Genomic DNA, 21,557 nt, shown 5'->3' with positions numbered 1-21,557 from the left:
TCTCCAGGGGATCTTCCCAACCCAGGGATCGAACCCAGGTCTCCCACATTGCAGGTGGATTCTTTACCAACTGAGCCACAAGAGAAAGCTATGGTTTTTCCAGTAGTCATGTACAGATGTGAGTTGGACCATAAAGAAGGCTGAGCACCTAATAATTGATGCTTTTGAATTGTGGTGCTGGAGAAAACTATTCAGAGTCCCTTGTACTGCAAGGAGATCAAACAGGTTGATCCTAAAGGAAATCAACCCTGAATATTCATTAGAAGGACTGATGCTGAAGCTGAAGCTTCAATACTTTGGCCCCTGATGCGAAGAGCCTATTCATTGGAAAAGACCCTGATGCTGGGAAAGATTCAGGGCAAAAGGACAAGGTCCTCAGACGGGAGCTTTCCCAGGGAGTTTGGGGGATAAAGGGATAGGAAGGAGACATTAGGACTGAAGAGAAGGGATATAGAGGAACAATAATAGAAAATGAAGTCAGAGAGGTAATGGGGGAGGAGGAAGATCACTTAATGTCCACCAAAGTCCCTAAGTATCTCCACTCATCTCTGCTGAGTATGCCAAAACCCAAAGCCTAACTGTTGTCTGATGCTGAGCCACTTCTATCGGTAATCACATAGGCAATTAAGGAAGCCAACGCAAGACAACCACAACATGGCCACTATACAACTGCTCACTTCGGGAGGAGGGTGAGAGCAGACAGGGGAGTTGGAGATTTGGGGGCATTAGCAGATCAGGGCTCAGTTTTGGGCAGGTCAAGTTTGAAATCCTGCTAGATATCTAACTGGAGATATTGGGTAGACAACTGAATATGAGTGTATATTTCAGAGAAAAGGCAAAAGCTAGAGGTATAAATTTGGAAGTCATTAGTGTAAAAGACTAAATGAGACAAGGAAATAAAGTTGGGGTTTTTTTTTGTTTGTTTGTTTTTGGCTGTGCCACACAGCTTATAGTATTCAGTTTCCTGACTGAATCCAGGCTATGGCAATAAAAGCCTGGAATCCTAAAGCCACCACAGAATTCCCACAAAGATGTTTTTTCAAAAGGGAAATGACCAAGATATGAGCCGTGGAGCATTCTAACACTGAGAGGTAGGAAGATTAGGAGGAACTAGGAAACACCAAGGAGGAGAGACCCTGATATAGGAAGAGAACTAGGAGAATGTGATGTCCTGGAAGCAAATGGAAAAATGGTTTCAAGAACAGGGAAGTAATCAACTGTGGCAAAGCTGCTGACAGATCATGTGAAATGAGGAATGACCACTAGACTAACAATGTGGAGACAGATGGTCACAAGGTATAATTCTAGAGGACTAATGGGTCAACAACCTAATTAAATTCAAGAAAAAAAAATGATAGGCGATTAACTGTAGGTGTGGAGACAAATGAAAATGAAAGTATTAGTCTCTCAGTCCTGTCCTCTATGTGATCCCATCAGAGTTTGCTCTAAACAACCATTCATTTATTCAGTGAATGATGAATGAATGCATCCCTAATCCTGTCAAGTGTGCAGAGAATTAGCATACTTTGCCCATGGAAATAATTATAAAACAGTATAATCTCTTTCGAAAAGACCCACGACCACTCCAATTGGTTTTTTAAATGCATAAGATATACAGATACATAGATAGATATCTCTAGAAAGGAATTCACCAAAATGTTAAAGCACTGGTTATCACAGCATTGCAAGACTACAGCTGACTTTAATTATCATCTGTATAATATTTCTGTATTCTTCATATGTTCTGAAATGAACATGTGTAGCTTTTATAATCAATAGCTTTTAAATGTTCACAGCCTCTGCCTCAGAAAGATGTATCTTAAGTACGGGAAACAAGCTGAAATTTAGAAAAGGCTTTATGCACTAAAATTTTTATCAGCAACCCTGTCTGAAACACTCTTTTTTTTGGTCACACCACACAGCTTGCAGGATCTCAGTCCCCCTGCCAGTGACTGAACTCAGGCCATGTCAGTGAAAGCCTGAACTCCTAACCACTAGACCACCAGGGAACCCCCAACTGCTAGGTCACCAGGGAACTCTCTGATGAAGAATTTTTTTTAAAAAGTGAATGTAAAAAATCTCATAAAAGCTAAACTGCATTTAATTATACATTTGATAAGCCACTTTTAGTGAAGCACTTCCCTGGTGGTACAGTGGCTGGGAATCCACCTGCCAATGCAGGGGACATAGGTTTGATCTCTGGCCCAGGAAGATTCCACATGCCACAAAGTAACTAAGCCTATGAGCTGCAACTACTGAAGCACCCGGCACCTAGAGCCTGAGCTCTGCAACAAGAGAAGCCACTGCAATGAGAAGCCAGTGGTGGCGGTGCAGCCGATGGGGCAGTGAAGCCACTGCAATCACACAACAAAGAGTAGCCCCTGCTCGCTGCAACTAGAGAAAGCCTGCACACAACAAAATAAAATAAATTTTTTAAAAATCACTTTCAGTGAAAACAACAGTCCCTGAAATAAGACACAGAGCATTTGCTTCTCCCTGGTTATGATACTTCTACGTGGCAACGTTGTAGGAATAGGCTCTCCATGATCCCTGGGAGCAGATGGTCAAGTCCATGCTGCTCCTGGCCCCAAAGCTGAACAAGGACAACCTCACTGTGGAGCTGATGAAGCTCTTTGTGCAGCTGCAGGCCAAGGACAAACAGGGCCCCATCAGCTGCAACACCATCTGCCTGGGCAAAATCAGCTCCTACTTCAATACCAGCACAAGACACAGGGGCCTCACTTCCGGCTCTAGGTGGCCACTAAGGACCCATTTGCACCATCTCAGGTCACAGGAGTTTTGGGCTTCACTGGCAGCCATAAGGTTCACTCAATGAACCATTACGCCCACAAGATCCTTCCTGCCTGTGCTCTGCAGCCTCACTGTGGATTCTGAGAAATCCACGCAGGACGAGGCCTTCAAGGCCATTCAAAGCTGCCTGTCCAAACTGGAGTCTATATCAGGGGACCCCACACAGCTGGCCAAGTGGACTTCTCATGTAGCCAGCTGGGCAGGCTGGGCCATGACAGGGGTCACATCGCTCACTTCTATGCTGATCTATGCACACCCCATGTCTTAGCCAAGACCAACCTCCCCGAGAGACCTGTGCCTGAGGGACATCCTGCCCCAGCCCCCACCCCATTCCTGCCATACTCACGACCTGAGGCCACTGGGAGACACAAAAGAGGAGGGCAAGGATACAGAAGAGGACAGTAGTGCTGTCCAAAGATGGGAGGACGAAGCCTGGCACAGCTTACAGTAGGTCAAATGTGCATCAACCAAGCAAGACTACTATAGTACTAAGGGCCAAGACACCTGGGCTGGGCAGAGCAACAATCCAGCCACAAATCCCCAGAGTCAGACTGGAATAGTTGGGAAGCTGAGGGCTCATGGGAGCAAAATTGGCAGGAGCACGTCTCCCAGAGCTGTCCCCTGAGGATGCACAGCTGGCCAGTGAGTATAACTAGGGTGGACCAGAGCTTAGAGACAAAGGCGATCCCTTTGCTGCCCTGTCAGCACATCAAGAGGCTGGTGCTCAGCCAAGACCAGACTCTTGGTATTGATGACAACTGGGAGGACCTGGAGACCGATAGGCGAAGACTGAGCTAGCCTAGAAGAATCACAAGGAGTATCAGCAGGAGGTGGAGGCCAACCACACTGAGAAAAAGGTGGCCAAGGACCTCGTGAAGCTGGACTGAACCCCTGTGTGGGCACTTCCCAGTTACAGACAGCAGGCCCCAGAGATGTTATGTGTTGTACAAGCCATGTGAGCCAGGCTGGCCTGGCCAGGCACATCTCACATGTATATAATCAGAGCCACAGTAAATTCTATTTTAAGGACAGAAGGAGGGAGGGAGGGAGGAGTATATGACAAGGTTCCCAACCTCAAGGAACTTACTTTCTAATAGAGATATGAACTGAACACATGGTAAAAACTAAAGAACCAGAGATAACATAGATGAAGTATTAAATCAAGTGTAGACATTTAATACTGTAGGAGTTCAGAGACATGGAAAACAACAAAGACTGGCTGGAATCAACAGAAAGTCCTATGAGTACAGTTCTAGAGGAAACACTTTCCTCACCCTAGGATTACTAATGAAAGTTAAGACTCCTCTGAGCAATAATCAACAAAAATCACCTTACTAGACTACCTTGATATGTGAAACAGGTATGGTCCTTGTCTCAAAAGTGTTTACAATCAAAGAAGACATAAAACAAGTGCCAATTAAAACATTATAGTTCATCACCAGGGGCCTTCAAGAATGATGGTAATAATTCTTTCTTGATTTGGGTGCTACATAAGGGTACATTCATTTTGTAAAAATTCAACAGTTCTGCATTTATGATATGTGCATTTTTCTATATGTATGTTACCCAGTAAGTTTGAAAAAAAAAAGGATTACAGCTTCAGTCCTAACCATTTTCATAGGATGCAGTTATGCATCTCCCATTGCCTACTGGACAATACCATCTGGATGTTTTGTCCCCACCTCAGAGTCCATCTTGCTTCAAAAACCAAAGTCCCTCCAGATTTTTCTATTTCAATGAATGGCAGATATTTAAGCTGAAAACCTTGGACTTAACAAAGTGTGAAAGTGTTAGCTGCTCAGTTGTGCCCAACTCTTTGCGATCCTATGTACTGTAGCCTACCAGGTTCCTCTGTCTATGGAATTCTCCAGGCAAAAATACTGGAGCGGGTTGCCATTGCTTTCTCCAGGGGATCTTCCCGACCCAGGGATCAAACCCAAGTTTCCTGCATTGGAGGCAGATTCTTTACCATCTGAGCAACCAGGGAAGCCCTGATAAAGGAAAAGCAAGGAAGCTAAGGAAATGGAGCAGAGAGTGGGGTAAGTGGTAAAAGATGAAGTCAGAGAACTAAGAAGGATCAGATCATCTAGAACCTTATAGGCCACTGTAAAGATTTTATTCTGCCAAAAAAAAAAAGGAAGCCACTGTAGAGTTCTAAACATGACATGACCTGACTTTAACAGCATCTCTGAGTTAACACCAGCCCTCTGGCTGCTATATTAAGAATATACTGTAAGAGAACAAAGTCAAGAGGAAGAGACCACTTAGGAGATTAAATTAGATAATGGTACCTAACACAACGTCTGGCATATAAGTAACCCTTAGGGGGAAGCTATTTTTCACAGAGTAAGAATGAATTCCTATCATGTTGGACCATACACTAGTAAAATAAACAGCTAAATTAAGGCTGAACTTCTGGGGAAAAGCAAGTATATCTCATGCAATTTTTAGGCTCATCAAAAATAAAAATGCTTAAACAAATAAGAATTGATGACTTTTACAATGATTCCCTATTTCCCATAAAGATGACACAAGAACGTCTGTTCCTAGCCACATCTTTACTAGCATGCCACTGAGAAGGCAGAGTATTCTCTAAAAATGAAATTAAGGAGAATCTGAAAAAATAAAGTATGCTTCTGCATGAACATTTCAATCTGGAAAAATCTGTTATCAAATCTATTACTATTTCAAAACATCATCAATACTGGTTAGCTCTATTGATCTAATTATCTTAAATTCTTACTGGCAATATAAAATGCTGGTTGCAAGAACTAGAACTATTTAAAATTTAAAAAGGCAGTTATAACACTTTAAAAAGAACTGAAAAGTAACCTGCAGTGCTGAAAAGCTTTCATTTTGAATATATAAATACAGTTAACAGCTTGGAAAACAATCTGATTGACACTAACATGCATAATCCTGATAAGGAGTCACCTGGGTGAAGAACGGTACATATGGACTCTGATCTCTCCATCCAAACTTAGTGAATGCAATTTGGGATGAAATTCTTATGGGCTTCAACCTCTATATTAGGCTCAGGGATACAGACTATTCTATTCCCACTCCTTAATCCTAAAGCCCTGGGTATCACCCTCAAGCTATCCTATGCTTTCTCTATGAAATCAAGACTCCACACCATAGGTACCCCACAGTTCCAGGAGATAGTAGTTCAGTTCAGTTGCTCAGTTGTTTCCAACTCTTTGTGACCCCATGGTCTGCAGCACACCAGGCTTCCCTGTCCATCACCAAATCCCAGAGCTTGCTCAAACTCATGTCCATCAAGTCAGTGATGCTATCCAACCTTCTCATCTTCTGTCATCCCCTTCTCCTCCTGTCTCCCATCTTTCCCAGCATCAGGGTCTTCTCCAATGAGTCAGTTCTTCGAATCAAGTGGCCAAAGTATTGGAGCTTCAGCATCAGTCCTTCCAATGAATATTCAGGACTGACTTCTTTTAGGATAGACTGGTTGGATATCCTTGCAGCCCAAGGGACTCAAGAGTCTTCTCCAACACCACAGTTCAAAAGCATCAATTCTTTGATGCTCGGCTTTCTTTACAGTCCAACTCTCACATCCATACATGACCACTGGAAAAAACCATAGCTTTGACTAGACGGACCTTTGTCAGCAAAGTAACATCTAGGTTTGTCACAGCTTTTCTTCCAAGGAGCAAGCATTTTTTAATTTCATGGCTGCAGCAGTCACCATCCACAGTGATTCTGGAGCCCAAGAAAATTAAAGTCTGTCACTGTTTCCATTGTTTGCCCATTTATTTGCCATGATGTGATGGGACCAGATGCCATGATCTTAGTTTTCTGAATGTTGATTTTTAAGGAACTTTTTCACTCTCCTCTTTCACTTTCATCAAGAGGCTCTTTAGTTCCTCTTCTCTTTCTGCCATAAGGGTTGTACCAGGAGGTAGTAACGGGGTTGTCAAAAACACTGACAAGGGCATTTCAGTTTGTAAAATGATGATAATGTTGACAATAATAGCAACAAATACTTACTGCCTACTATATGCCAAGCATTGTCTTCAGCACTTTATATTCTTATCTAATCAATTCTCACAGCAAGCCTCAAGTAGATATTATCATCTCCACTGTACTGATGTGGAAAAAGTTAAGTAACTTTTAAGAGGCACACAGAAAGTAGTGTGAATGAGGAGAAGACTGGTAGCACGGGGGCAGGGCGGGCAGGAAATGATTAGTTTTTAAATAGAGGATCAATAAATTAGAAAAGCAAAGGATTTTTCAAAAAACGAATATTGCAAGTTAGAAGCCCTTCAAGGCCTTCAAGGATTCAAGGCCTTTCAAAAAAAAATGAGTTCCACCATAGAGTTCTACTATTCTATCTTCTTAATGATGGTGAAGGTGGTGGGTGTATGATAGGGGTCATCACACTACTAGGCCTGATGTCTACTTTTGTAAATAGTTTTACTGGAATACCACCACATGCATTCACTTATGAATTGTCTATGGCTGGTTTTATGATACAACAACATAAATGAGTTGTTAAGGCAGAGACCCTCAGGCCCACAAAGTCTAAAATATTTACTATCTGAACATTTACAGAAAAAAATTGCCAACTCCTGGTCCACGAATATAAGAGCCAAGAAGATCATGAAAAATGAAGGGCTCTTGGCAGATGAAAAGCACCTGGAAAATAATGATAAGACTGCAATGGCACACCTTCCTGGAAAAAACATGTTTTTAATACTATTTGAAGACAAAGCCAAGAGGTCAATTTCTGATTTTTATCTAAGTACTTAATACTTAACCTCCTGCCACTTCAGGAATTCTGAAGAACACACCTAGTAAATGGATAATCATCACTAAATTATTTGGAGGATAATTAGAAAATGTGTAGACTTTGCAGAGGTTTTACTTCTTTTATTCTCTGGCTGCCCAATTTTTGAATGATTTGCTACTTAGCACTTTCAGTGTAGGTAGACAGGAAAATAAAAATATATGAGAGGCAAGCTGGTCAGTTCTATCAGCAGGTAAATACTCATTGGGAAAGACCAGGAAATTGTTACAATGTGTTAGCAAAACTAAAGTTTTAAATACCAACAAAGTAAATTCAGTGTAAGTCAACAGTGGGACACATCTTAAAAAAAAAAAAACAAAACTCTAAAAATGGAGGTGTGGCTCTCTTCTAGCTATTTGAACACAAAGATCCCCAAGTGGCAAAGTCTCCCCAGACACCCTCTAGGAGTTAGTGTGGGAAGTTTTGCACAGGAACCAGTGCAAATACCAGAAGTTTTTGGAGTGGTGAAGTTTCAGGTCAGCCTGAAGAACTATGACCCTCAGAAGGACAAATGCTTCTCTGGCACAGTCAGGCTCAAGCCCACTCCCTGCCTCATGGTCTCTATATGTGTTCTAGGAGACAGACAGCACTGTGAATAGGCCAAAGCTGCAGATATCCCCCCATGTGGACATTACGGTGCTAAAGAAACTCAACAAGAATAAGAAAGTGGTCAAGAAGCTGGCCAAGAAGCACGATGCCTTTATGATTCAGTCTTCAGCAGACCCCACAAATTCTGGGCCCAGGCCTGAATAAGGCTGGCAAATTTCATTCCTTGCTGACTCACAATGAGAACATGGTGGCCAAAGTTAATGAAGTGAAGTCCATGATCAAGCTCCAGATGAAGAAGGTGCTGTGTATGGCAGTGGCTGTTGGCCACATGAAGATGACAGATTATGAGCTTGTGTACAACATCCACTTAGTTATCAACTTCCTGGAGTCACTGCTCAAGAAAAATAGGCAGAACATCTGGGTTTTATACATTAACAACACCACGGGCAAGCCCTAGCACCTATGTTAAAACACACAACTTAATAAACCATGCTTCCCTGGTGGCTCAGCAGGTAAAGAATCCACCTGCAATGTGGGAGACCTGGGTTCAATCCCTGGGTTGGGAAGATCCCCTGGAGAAGGAAAAGGCTACCCACTCCAGTATCCTGGCCTGGAGAAGTCCATGGACTGTATAGTCCATGGGGTCACAAAGAGTCGGACACAACTGGGAGATTTTAACTTTCACTTAATAAACCATAATCCCACCATTCAGTTCAGTCATTCAGTCGGGTCCAACTCTTTGCAACCCCATGGACTGCAGCATGCTATGCTTCCCTATCCATCACCAACTCCCAGAGCTTGCTCAAACTCATGTCCATTGAGTCAGTGATACTATCCAACCATCGCATCCTCTGTCATCCCTTTCTCCTTCTGCCCTCAATCTTTCCCATCAGGGTCTTTTCCAATGTGTTGGTTCTTCGCATCAGGTGGCCAAAGTATTGGAGCTTCAGCTTCAGCATCAGTCCTTCCAATGAATATTCAGGACTGATTTCTTTTAGGATGGACTGGTTGGATCTCCTTGCACTCCCAGGGACTCTCAAGAGTCTTCTCCAACACCACAGTTCAAAAGCATCAATTCTTTGGTGCTCAGCTTTCTTTATGGTCCAACTCTCACATCCATTCATGACCACTGGAAAAACCACAGCTTTGACTAGATGGACCTTTGTCAGCAAAGTAATGTCTCTGCTTTTGCTGTCTAGGTTGGTCATAGCTTTTCTTCCAAGGAGCAAGCGTCTTTTAATTTCATGGCTGCAGTCACCATCTGCAGAGATTTTGAAGCCCAAGAAAATAAAATCTGTCACTGTTTCCATTGTTTCCCCATCTATTTCCCATGAAGTGATGGGACCAGATGCCATGATCTTAGTTTTCTGAATGTTAAGATTTAAGCCAGCTTTTCAATCTTCTCTTTCACTTTCATCAAGAGGCTCTTTAGTTCCTCTTCACTTTCTGCCATAAGGGAGTTGTCACCTACATATCTGAAGTTACTGATATTTCTCCCTGCAATCTTGATTCCAGCTTGTGCTTCATCCAGCCTGGCATTTCACATGATGTACTCTGCATATAAGTTAAATAAGCAAGGTGACAATATACAGCCTTAACAGATTCCTTTTCCAATTTGGAACCAGTCCATTGTTCCATGTCTGGTTCTAACTGTTGCTTCTTGACCTACATACAGATTTCTCAGGAGGCAGGTAAGGTGGTCTGGTATTCTCATCTCTTGCAGAATTTTCCAGTTTGTTGTGATCCACACTGTCAAAGGTTTTGGCGTAGTCAATAAAGCAGATGTTTTTCTGGAATTCTCTTGCTTTTTCTATGATCAACTGGATGTTGGCAATTGGATCTCTGGTTCCTCTGCCTTTTCTAAATCCAGCTTGAACATCTGGAAGTTCTCAGTTCACATACTGTTGAAGCCTACCTTGGAGAATCTTGAGCATCACTTTGCTAGTGTGTGAGATGAGTGCAATTGCGGAAGTTTGAACATTCTTTGACATTTTCTTTCTTTGGGATTGGAATGAAAAAGGACCTTTTCCAGTCCTGTGGCCACTGCTGAGCCTTCCAAATTTGCTGGCATATTGAGTGCAGCACTTTCACAGCATCATGTTTTAGGATTTCAAAAAGTTCAGCTGGAATTCCATCACCTCCACTAGCTTTGTTTGTAGTGATGCTTCCCAAGGCCCACTTGCCTTTGCACTCCATGATGTCTGGGTCTAGGTGAGTGATCCCAGCATTACGGTTATCTGGGTTAATAAGATCCTTTTTGTACAGTTCTTCTGTGTATACTTTCTACCAGAACCTGAGAAGAAAATATTCCTCTATTCGCTGGGCTGGCTTGTCAAAATCTGTACTAGTATATCCTGTTTGGGGCACCACTTTTTAAGAGGACCAAAGAAGGCCAACAAGGGTGGGAAGAATATTCAGACACTATATTTTTAAAAGGTTGAAATCATTGAGAATTCTTTTTAATCTCTGCTTTTGTTTTAACTTTAATAAGCATTACTATAGGGCTTTCCTAGTGGCTCAGATGGTAAAGAATCTGCCCATAATGTGGGAAACCTAGGTTCAATCCCTTGGTTGGGAAGAGCCCCTGGAGAAAGGAATGGCAACCCACTCCAGTATTCTTGCCTGGAGAATTCCATGGAGAGAGAGTTGGACGTGACAGATGACTCACAAACACACAAGCATTACTATAGCACTAAACAATAAAACAATCAAAAAGAAATTTCAAATTTTAATTCATTAAACAATCAACATGATTTATTGAAAGCTACTACAGGCTAGGCACTGCTCTAGGACAGACCAGTCTAGACTCTTGACTTCTTGGAGCTTGCATGCTAATGGAAAACACAGAAAAATCAATAAATAATATAATTTCTGATACCTACAATCTTACTACTGACCATGACTTTGTATTACTCTGAATTTCTATGTTCATGTGTATATATTTTTATAGGGTTTGGGGATTTTTTAGGCATCTTTTTTTAAAGATCCTCCTTTAAAGCAGGATCTTTGCACTTTTGGTTCTACTCTTCATTTAACATTATTTTTGAAAACATACTTTGCAAGTTGCTGCAAAGACTTTAATATGTGTTTTGCACTTTTAACACCACAATTTACTTAATATTCCTCCATTCTTCCAACACATGTTATGTCCAGCCTTTGCTGTAAATGCAACAAAGGACTAGGTTGAGAGTGAATTCCCTCTCCAGAGAAATCTGGGCAAGGTAGGCAATAAGCTGTTAAGTTTGCAGGAGGGCTTTTTTTTTTTAAGCTGTGCCGAGCTAGTATGAAAGTGCTGAGTCCTAACCACTGAACCACCAGGGAATTCTCTGTAGGAGGACTTTAAAGCTTGTGGTAGGATCCCAGAACATTAGAACTAACATGCTTAAATAATAAGGAAGCAAGCCATATCCAATCACTCCAGGCAAAACCTCAGCTAAAAAAGAGAATTCTTCATGTGGTAAGAGATAGTAGAGTAGAGGTACATGAGCTCTAGCAAACAGCTCCAACTGACTACTGGCAAGGAAGCAACCCTCTGGCACTCTGTGAGAGTACACTACCAAGCACAGAGAAACTTCTCTCAAATTCCTTCTCAGTCTGCTGTAAGAAATTAAAAGCATGAGGCTAACCTTTAGGAAACTTAGTGGGAACTTCAGTGGTATCAGGAGAAGAGAATGGGCCAATAAGGGCAGTTATAAAGTCAACACTGGTAATCCCAAAGGCACCACCGAGGTCAGCTCTTGAGAAGATCACACAAGAACATCAGTGGCCAACTAAGGTCACCAGGCAGTAGAGCTTTGGGCAGCACAGCCAACTGCAGCAGAACCAACAAAGCAACATCCACAGAACAGTCAGGAGCCAGTGAACCATGATTTGGAAGGATTTGGTGATAATCAGTCTCAAAATCAAAGATGATTTTCATAATCATTGCCTAGAAGATTTAAGATGTAGGGATGGAAAAAAAAAAGATGTAGGGATGGATTATGAAGATAATTTAAAGAAATCACTTAAAGGTTGTCATGAAAGCAAGAATATAGAATATAGAATATTCTAGAGGGTTCTGGAATGGAAGTTTCTACAAAAGGTTTTCAAATCAGCATAAGGAATAACCTTTTGACCTCTAAAACTACTCAACAATGAAACAAGTTTCCTCACAAAGTGGTAAGATCCCTTGTTATTAGATATATTTAGCAAAAAGTGATCAACTTTTGTGGCTTTTGTAAAGGAGAATCTGAGTTTGATTGCAGTTTTTTGTTGTCATTCTTTACTAATGTAAAGAATTTTTATATATCTTTAAATGTAATTTTATTTTTATCAAAGTTATCCACAAATAGAGAGGAACGTAAAGATACAAGGATAAATACCTGAAGGACAGTTAATGAACATGCCCCCAAAAAGGAGAGAAAAACTAAAAGGAGGTAATTCATTCAAGAAACACTGTGCTCTTATTACATACTTAGTACATACATGTTCTGTACTAAGTACTGGAGAAACAAACAACAACAACAAAATAGACTAAAAATAAATAAAATAACATACAGAATAAATACAATGTAATATCCTCAAGTGTATCTAGGAACAGAACAAGCACATTAGTGGGAAAACTAATAAAGTCCAAATTAAGCCTGGAATTTACCTAATAGTAATATATCAATGTTGGTTTCTCAGTTTTGACAAAGGTACCCTCATAAAGTAAGATGTTAACATTAGGAGAAACTGGGTGAGGAGTATAGAAAATCTCTGTTATAATCTTTACAACTTTTCTATAATCTAAGATCATTCGCCAAAAGGTTTACTTTAAAAAAACTCAACCCTTAATGACAAAGCTACTGCAGTTCCTCAAAAAATTAAACACAGAATTACCATGTGATCCAGCAATTCTATCAATACTTCTAGATATATACTCAAAAGAATTGATAGCACAGACTCAAAGAGATGTTTATACACCCACGTTCATAGCAACATGATTCACAACAGCCAAAAGGTAGAAACAACCCAAATATCCATCAACAGATGGGTGGATACACAAAAAAAATGATATATACATATAACAGACATGACTTAGTGGCTAAATGACAACATATAATAGAATATTATTCAGCCAATCCTAACACATGGTACAACATAGATAAACGATGACGCATCAGGCTAAGTGAAATTGTTGCTGTTTAGTCCCTAAGTCATGTCCAACTCTTTTGTGACCCCATGGACTGTAGCCCACCAGGCTCCTCTGTCCATGGGATTTCCCAGGCAAGAATACCGGAATAGGTTGCTATTTCCTTCTCCAGGGGATCTTCCCAACCCAGGGATCAAAACTGCATGTCCTGCATTGGTAGGTGATACTTAACCACTGAGCCACCAGGGAAGCCCTAAGTGAAATTAGCCAGTTTCAAAAAGACAAATATTAGGTTGGTACAAAAGTAACTGTGGTTTTTTGCATTGAACTTTCCCATTTGATACTGGGATAAATTCTTAAATGTGGTTATGTTATACATCATTTTAATGCACATTTCTCACTTTTTTTTTTGCTAATGACATTACTTAGTATTTATAAATATTAGACTATAAAAATGATGTTAGACAAAAAGAAAATTCGAGCAATTTTTTTACTTGAGTTCAAAATCAGTCATAAAGCAGTGGAGACAATTCACAACATCAACAATGCATTTGGCCCAGGAACTGCTTAACAAACGTATGATGCAGTGGTGGTTCATGAAGTTTTGCAAGTGATGAGAGCCTTGAAGATGAGAAGCATAGTGGCCAGGCAATGGGAAGCTGACAATGACCAACTGAGAGCAATCATCCAAGCTGATCCTCTTACAACTACACAAGAAGTTGCTGAAGAACTGAACACTGACCATTCTACAGTCATTTGGCATTTGAAACAAATTGGAAAGGTGAAAAAGCTCAATAAGCGGGTGCCTCATGAGCTGACCACAAATCAAAAAATTTGTTGTTTTGACATGTCACCTTTCACTCCACCTAACAACAACAAATCATTTCTTGATCAGATTGTGACATGCGATGATTGAAAAGTGGATTTTATACATTGTGTGACGACCAGCTTAGTTTTAGACTGAGAAGGAGCTCCAAAGCACTTTCCAAAGCCAAACTTGCACCAAAACAAGGTCATGGTCACTGTTTGGTGGTCTGTGGCTGGTCTGATCCACTATGGCTTTCTTAATTCCAGCAAAACCATTAAATCTTTGAGTAGTATGCTCAGCAAATCGATGAAATGCACCGAAAACTGCAATACCTGCAGCCAGCACTGGTCAACAGAATGGGCCTAATTCTTCTCCATGACAATGTGCGACTACATATCGCATGACCAATGCTTCAAAAGTTGAACGAATTGGGCTACCAAGTTTTGCCTCATCTGCCATATTCACCTGCCCTGTCGCCAATCAACTACACTTCTTCAAGCATCCAGACAACCTTTTGCAGGGAAAATGCTTCCACATCCAGCAGGAGGCAGAAAATGTTTTCCAAGAGATCATCAAATCCCGAAGCATGGATTTTTACGCTACAGGAATAAATGAACTTATTTCTCATTGGCAAAAATGCGTTGATTGTAATGGTTCCTATTTTGATTAATAAAGATGTGTTTGAACCTAGTTATAATGATTTAAACTTCACAGTCCAAAACCTCAATTACTTTGTACCAACCTAATAGTTGGTGATGGACAGGGAGGCCTGGCGTGCTGCGATTCATGGGGTCACAAAGGGTCGGACACGACTGAGCGACTGAACTGAACTGAATATTTTGTATGATTTCACGTATGTGGGGTATTTGTAGTAGTCAAATTCATGGAGACAGAAAGCAGAATGGTGTGCTGGGGACTAGGGTGAGAGGAAAATGGTAAATTAAATAGTATTTTATAGGTACAGAGTTTTAGCCTGGAGAAATGAAACCCTGGAGATGGACAGTGATGATGACTGCACAACAATGTGAACATACTTAGTGCCAAAGAACTGGATACTTACCACTGGTTAAAACAGTGTACTTTATATTATATTTTATTACAGTTTTTTTAATATAGTCAAATAAATACAATGATAGAGGTCTGAACAGCAGAACTCTAACTTCCCTGAGACTCTGACTTCTAAGATGAGTTCTGAACAAGACAGTCGTCCTAGGAAAAAAAATTGGGGGAAGGAACACTGAATACAGGTAGAGGTGTATTAAGCATGGTAGTCTATAACAGCAATCAGAAAACTACAACCCCATAGGCCATGTTCTGCTATCTTTTTTTGTATAGCCCACGGACTAAGAATGGTTTTTACATTCTTTAATGGCTGAAAAAAATTAATCAAATTTTAATGTTCATAATTAAAGGTACCCTGGAACAGAGCCATGATCATTCACTTACATGTTGTCAATAGCTGCCTTCATGCTACCACAGCACAAGTGAGTAATCATAGACAAAAAAGGCCCAAAAAACTTAAAATATTATCTGGCCTTTTACAGAAAAAGTCTGCCAACCCCTGGTCTAGAGGCCTGAAAGTAGTACCTGTAGTATGGATTTAACAAAGATGTGTCTGAGAGAGACAGACAGTAAATGAGATAAGCTACAAGGTGCACGTGCTTAGTCACTCAGTCATGTTGGACTCTTTACAACCCCATGGACTGCAGTCTGCCAGGCTTCTCTGTCCATGAAGATTCTTCAGGCAAGAATACTGCAGTGGGTTGCCATGCCCTTCTCCAGGGGATCCTCCCAACCTAGGGATCTAACCCAGGTCTCCCACATTGCGGTGGCTCAGTCGGATTCTTTACCAACTGAGCCACCAGGGAAGCCCAAAGCTATAAGGTAAAATACTGCTAGGCTAAAGAATTTGAACTCGTCTCAACTTGATTCTATTTACCATGAGAAGCTACTGAAGAACTGCACTGAAGAGTAATTTGCCTAGATTCACCTTATGTAAAGGCAATTATTTATTCATGTCTAAAGGTAGCTGAAATATTTTATTAAAAAACAAAACTTGCCTTTAAAAAAAAAAAAAGACAAGAAGCATACCAGTAAGGTTAACAGTGGTAGGTTGTCTCACTCTTTGCAACTCCATGGACTGTAGCCCACCAGGCTCCTCTGTCCATGGAGTTTTTCCAGGCAAGGACACTGGAGTGGGTTGCCATTTCCTTCTCCAGGGGATCTTCCCGGACCAGAGATCAAACTGCGCCTCCTGCATTGGTAGGCAGATTCTTTAACAGTGGTAGGTAGCATATTTGAAATTTTTATTTCCTTTTTTGTGTTTATCTATGTTTTTCATATCTTCTCAAATGAGAAGAAAACTGCTTTTATAATTCAAATCCAAAAATAACTACTTTTAAACTCATATTCATACACACACATTTTTTTCTCTAGGTTCTATACACTTCTCCCCTCCCCCTCAACTGCTCCCACCCCTTCAGCCTTAGGCAGAAGGAGAAAAGATGTCTAAGGAAACCTATCCATATAGCAAAACTACAAAAAGATGCCTCTGTCACACTTACAAAGGTTAAATAACATTCTACCTTTTCAAATTACCTATTCGCTTTATAGGCATGAAAGAATAAAATGTTGGAAAGCAATGCATTGGCAGAGCAGTCTTCCCATATAGGGCTTTCATCACATCAAAAAGTCAAATCAATAACATCTTTTCGAAACTAAAAATTTTGTTAAAGGACAGGAGAAAATGCAGAGTTTGCAAGTCAGGTCAAAATGTTGAAACAGATGCAAGATAAGACCATATATCTCAGCAAATATAATTATGGGCTTAAGAAATGCAAAGTCTTTGATTTATACACAGTACTTTGCACTTACTGATACACTGCTTGTTAAGATTAAACTCCTTTTTAATGTTATGTTTCAATTCCTTGACTGAATTGTCAGGGATTTGTGTGCAAGGAACCAGAACTTTTCTTTTGTGCATCCCCCACAGCACCCCATACAGTGCCCATATATGGTGGTGCTTAATACATACCTACAATTGAATGACAGAATAATTAACCCTACTTGAGCTCACAGGCTGAAATCTGCACACCTACAATTCACACCATTAAGTCTGTCTCTATGCAATAGTTTAAAGACATTCCTGGGGTGGGTACTGCTGATTCTACTGGATTTATTACATTGGGTTTCTCCTTTAGCAAAGAGCTCAAAGTACACATGTAATGTTAAAACAGAATTCCTGACTACTGAGAAGGTGGGTGTGAAAGTGGGCAAATGAAAGAAGAAATCTATTATAATACCTTGCCTTCAAAGAATAAGCATTATTCAACTCTAGAGATTAAACCACTCTAAAAATGTCTCTGAACTAAGGCTCCTAACTGACAGTATTAAACTTTGTACTGGCTAAATTCCATCACAATAAATATCATTAAAACCAAAACTCAGCATTAAAAAAAACCCTAAAAATCTCAGCTAATGATCCATATGTTCATGTATTGTAAGATAAAGTTTTAGTTATTTACTCTCTTTTGCCAAAACAAAACTTCTAAACTTTTTCCAAGCATTAGCTTGAGCATCTACTACATGCCACACACTGGGGAAACAAATGAATTAAAAAAGCCAGTCAAGGGTCAGAATGGGGAACACATGTACACCCATGGCTGATTCATGTGAATGTATGGCAAAAACCACAATATTGTAACGTAATTAGTCTCCAATTAAAATTTTTAAAAATTTTTTTCAAAAAAAAATAAACACTATTTACCCACCAAGGGGGGGGGGAAAAAAAGCCAGTCAATATTAACAGACTTTATATTCTGCTATAAATTAAAGTACCAACAACAGAGCTGAGGAAGTACTGTGCACTGAGGAGCAAACTTTTATCTGTGGAAATTTAGGGAAATTACACAGCAAATGTAAGCTACACACAGAAGACTGAGCAAGAGTTTGAGGCAAAGAGCAGGAAGAGAAGTAGAAAGAGTATACCAGGCAAACAGAGGGTTATACACAGCAGAACATGTTGGGCATGACAGGAATGATAAAGAGGAAAGAGGATAGAAAGGTAGGGCAGAGTTCAACAGTGATAGGTCTGGCATGCTCAACTATGAAATTTGGAGTTTATGCCCCCAGGTAAAGGAGAGAAAATAGTAATCTTTAAGTAGGACAGAGACAAAAACCCGAAGAATCAGTTTATATATCAGGAAGAGCCTAAGTTACATTACAACCATCTCAAAAGCTTTATGTAATATTGTACCATACAGACACAGTAAATACAAAACAATCTAAGGGTGACTTATTTCTCTGTCTGTGCTTTCAGCTTAGCTTCAGGGCTCAGTCACTGGCCCTCTTCTCTACTTCCCTGGCTGACCTCACCAGACCCAGATTTTTAAACACCATCTACGTATTGATGACATCCTAAATGTATATTCACAGCCATGACTTTGACTTTGGGCTCCACACTGAACAATCAAATACCTATTCCTGGATATACCGCTTGTGTGTTAATCACTCACGACTCTTTGCGACCCCATGGACTGCAGCCCACCAGGCTCCGCTGTCCACAGGATTCTCCAGGGAAGAATAGTGGAGTGGGTAACCATTCCTTTCTCCCAGGGGATCAAACCCAGGTCTCCTGCATTGCAGGCATATTCTTTACAGTCTGAACCACCGGGAAGGATATCCAGTGAGCATCTCAAATTCAACATATCCAAATAAACTGTTCGGTTTAAACCCCAGACTAATAACTCCTTCCAGTTTTCCATCTCTGTATGTGACACTAGTTGCTCTAGCTAACCTTGGATTCATCTCTGATCCATCTCTCTCGCATCTCACAACTAATCTATCAGCAAATTCTATCGATTCCACCTTCCAAATAGACTGTGAATCTGACCTCCCCTCACACTGCCTCCATCACTGCCTCCCTGACCCAAAGCCACCATACTTCATCATACCATTCCAATGACTTCCTGAATGGTCTCCTGCTGCCCCTCTTGCCTCTATAGCAGTCAGAGCAATCTTGTAAAAACATAAATTAGATAGTATCATTTTTCTTCATAAAACTTGTCCAATGAATCCCACCACACTTAGAATAAAATCCAAAGCCCTTCTGGTCTATAAGGCTCTATACCATCTGAGACCCACCAACTTCTCAATATCATTTCCTACTACCAAACTCTTCCCCACCATTGCCACCAATATTGCAGCAATCTCCAAACTCTAGCACACCAGCCTTCTTGCACTTCCTTGAAAACCTCAAACTGATTCTTGCCCCAGAATCTTTGCACTAGTAGTCCCTCCCACTGCTTGAAAAGTTCCACATGCTAGCATGGCTCATTCCTTATCATTCAGGTTTCTTTACCTATAAAAAAAATATTTAAAAACCAAATTCACAGGCAGGTGATCAAGGTCAACATTGTGACAAGTCATGTTGACTCTAATCACGGAAAAAACATCAAATCCCAATTGAGGAACATCTGACCAGTGCTCTTCAAAACTGTCAAGGTCATGAAAACAAGAAAAGTCACGAAACTAGCATAGTCAAGAGGATCCTAAGACGACATGATTAAAAGGTATTGTGGTTGTGTAATGGAAGGTTCTGAGAGGCAAGTATTTCCTATGAACTCTCTGCAGATGACTAGGAAGAACAAGGAGCCAGCTTTGTTTGGAACAAAGCTATGGCCATCTGGGTCACACATGCCTTATGTTTGTTTTCACTTTTTCCCTACATCCCTTCCTTTCCCTTTTCCCCCCTCACACCTTCTTCCCTGTAATTTCACCCATCAAAAAAGCATTGTATGAGCATATGTGTGTGTGTGTGTGTTCACTCACTTAGTCGTGCCTGACTCTTTGTGACCCTATGGACTATAGCCTGCTAGGCTCCTCTGTCCATGTGATTTTCCCAGCAAGAATACTGGAGTGGATTGCCATTTTCTACTCCCGGGGATCTTCCCAACCCAGAAATCGATCCCAACTCGCCTGCATCTCCTGCACTGCAGGTCGATTCTTTACCTCTGAGCTACCAGGGAAGCCAACAAACCATTAATAAATTTTTGAAGGTATTTATGATATCCTAGATGAAATTCTGGAATAGGAAAAAAGACAGTAGATAAAAACTAAAAAAAAAAACTGATTAAACTATGCAGTTCATAATTGTGTTATCTTGGTTCATTAATTATAATACATACACCACACAAACATAAGACATTAATAATAGGGAAAACTGGGCATTCAGTATTTAGAGACTCTCTATACTGTCTTTGAAATTTTTCTATAAATCTAAAACTGTTCCAAAAAATAACAAGTTTTTTTTTAATTAAATTCATCCAAAAATCCTATCATTCAAATAAAATCACCATTAGTTTATGTTTGATATAAACCATCTTAGATTTCTACGTAAATGAACACAGAGGTATATTCCTACAAAAATGTGATCACACTACAAATAACTTTAAAACTGGCTTTTCACACTTAACAATATATGTAATGTGCTTCGATGTGCTTTCCAAGTCATTACTAGAAATCTCTATCATGCCTACTAGTTACGAGACATTACCCTCTAAGAGGGCATCTTATTTATGTAGCCAAATCACTCATTATTTAAAATTTACATTTTTCTTGGGTTTTTCTTTGCTACTATTTAAGACAACTATTGTGCTCACTTCAGCAGCACATATACTAAAACGGGAAAGATGCAGAGATTAGCATGGCCCCCACATAAGGATGACATGCAAATTCGTGAAGTCTTCTGTATTTTTATGCATGGCAGAAACCAACACAATATTGTAAGCACTTATCCTTCAATTAAAAATAAAATTAATTTTTTTTTAAAAAGACAACTCTTAAACAAATATCTTTGCAAACTTACCAGTTAGGGCCTTAATAAAGAAGAGGAGCAGCTTAGTGATAGGTTATTAATGCTTCAATGTGTGCTTAGTCGCTCAGTCATGACCAACTCTTGGCGAATGGCGACCCCATGGAGTGTAGCCCACCTGGCTCCTCTGTCCATAGCAAGAATGCTGGAGTGGGTTACCATTTCCTCCTCCAAGGGATCTTCCCAACCCAGGGATCGAACCCAAGTCTCCTGTGTCTCCTGCACTGCAGGTAGATTCTTTACCACTGAGTCACCTGGGATGCCCATGCTTTCATTAAGTATGGCCAAAATATTCTCCAGAAAGGATGTTCAAAAGTAAATATCCATGAACAACAGTGTATGAGTGTGCCAATTTCCCCACTCCTATGCCAATACTAGATACTACCATTATATCACATATATGCCAATCTGCTGCACGGGAAGTTGTTTTGTGTTGTTTATAAGTAGAAAATACTGTATTTTTATCTTTATTGGTTATTTTTATTTCTCTACGCATGCAATCTATCTATTCAGGTCTTTTGACAATCCGTTAAATACTAAAGTAACCTTCTGAGTCCAATCTGCTGCAAAGATTTTTTTCCCCACATTTTGCCTGACTTTA

At 40.3% G+C, this 21,557-nt stretch overlaps 1 protein-coding gene, 1 non-coding gene and 2 pseudogenes across 5 annotated transcripts in view; 3 read left to right on the top strand and 1 right to left on the bottom strand.

Annotated features, from left to right (window-relative positions):
- The window catches only part of MGA (MAX dimerization protein MGA), a 145,423-nt gene that overhangs the window by 120,459 nt on the left and 3,407 nt on the right, over positions 1–21,557 (bottom strand). The window lies entirely within an intron of this gene.
- LOC122444284 lies at positions 2,561–3,698 on the top strand (annotated as a pseudogene).
- LOC122444283 lies at positions 4,834–8,621 on the top strand (annotated as a pseudogene).
- LOC122444420 lies at positions 20,737–20,840 on the top strand. Its single transcript, XR_006270259.1, has one exon. It is a non-coding gene; the product is annotated as a U6 spliceosomal RNA (small nuclear RNA).

The sequence above is a fragment of the Cervus canadensis genome, chromosome 6, assembly GCF_019320065.1.
Source record: "Cervus canadensis isolate Bull #8, Minnesota chromosome 6, ASM1932006v1, whole genome shotgun sequence".
In the NCBI taxonomy this organism is placed as follows: domain Eukaryota; kingdom Metazoa; phylum Chordata; class Mammalia; order Artiodactyla; family Cervidae; genus Cervus; species Cervus canadensis.
The sequence above is the reverse complement of the archived record's forward strand: the minus strand, read 5'-3'. Positions and strand labels throughout refer to the sequence as shown.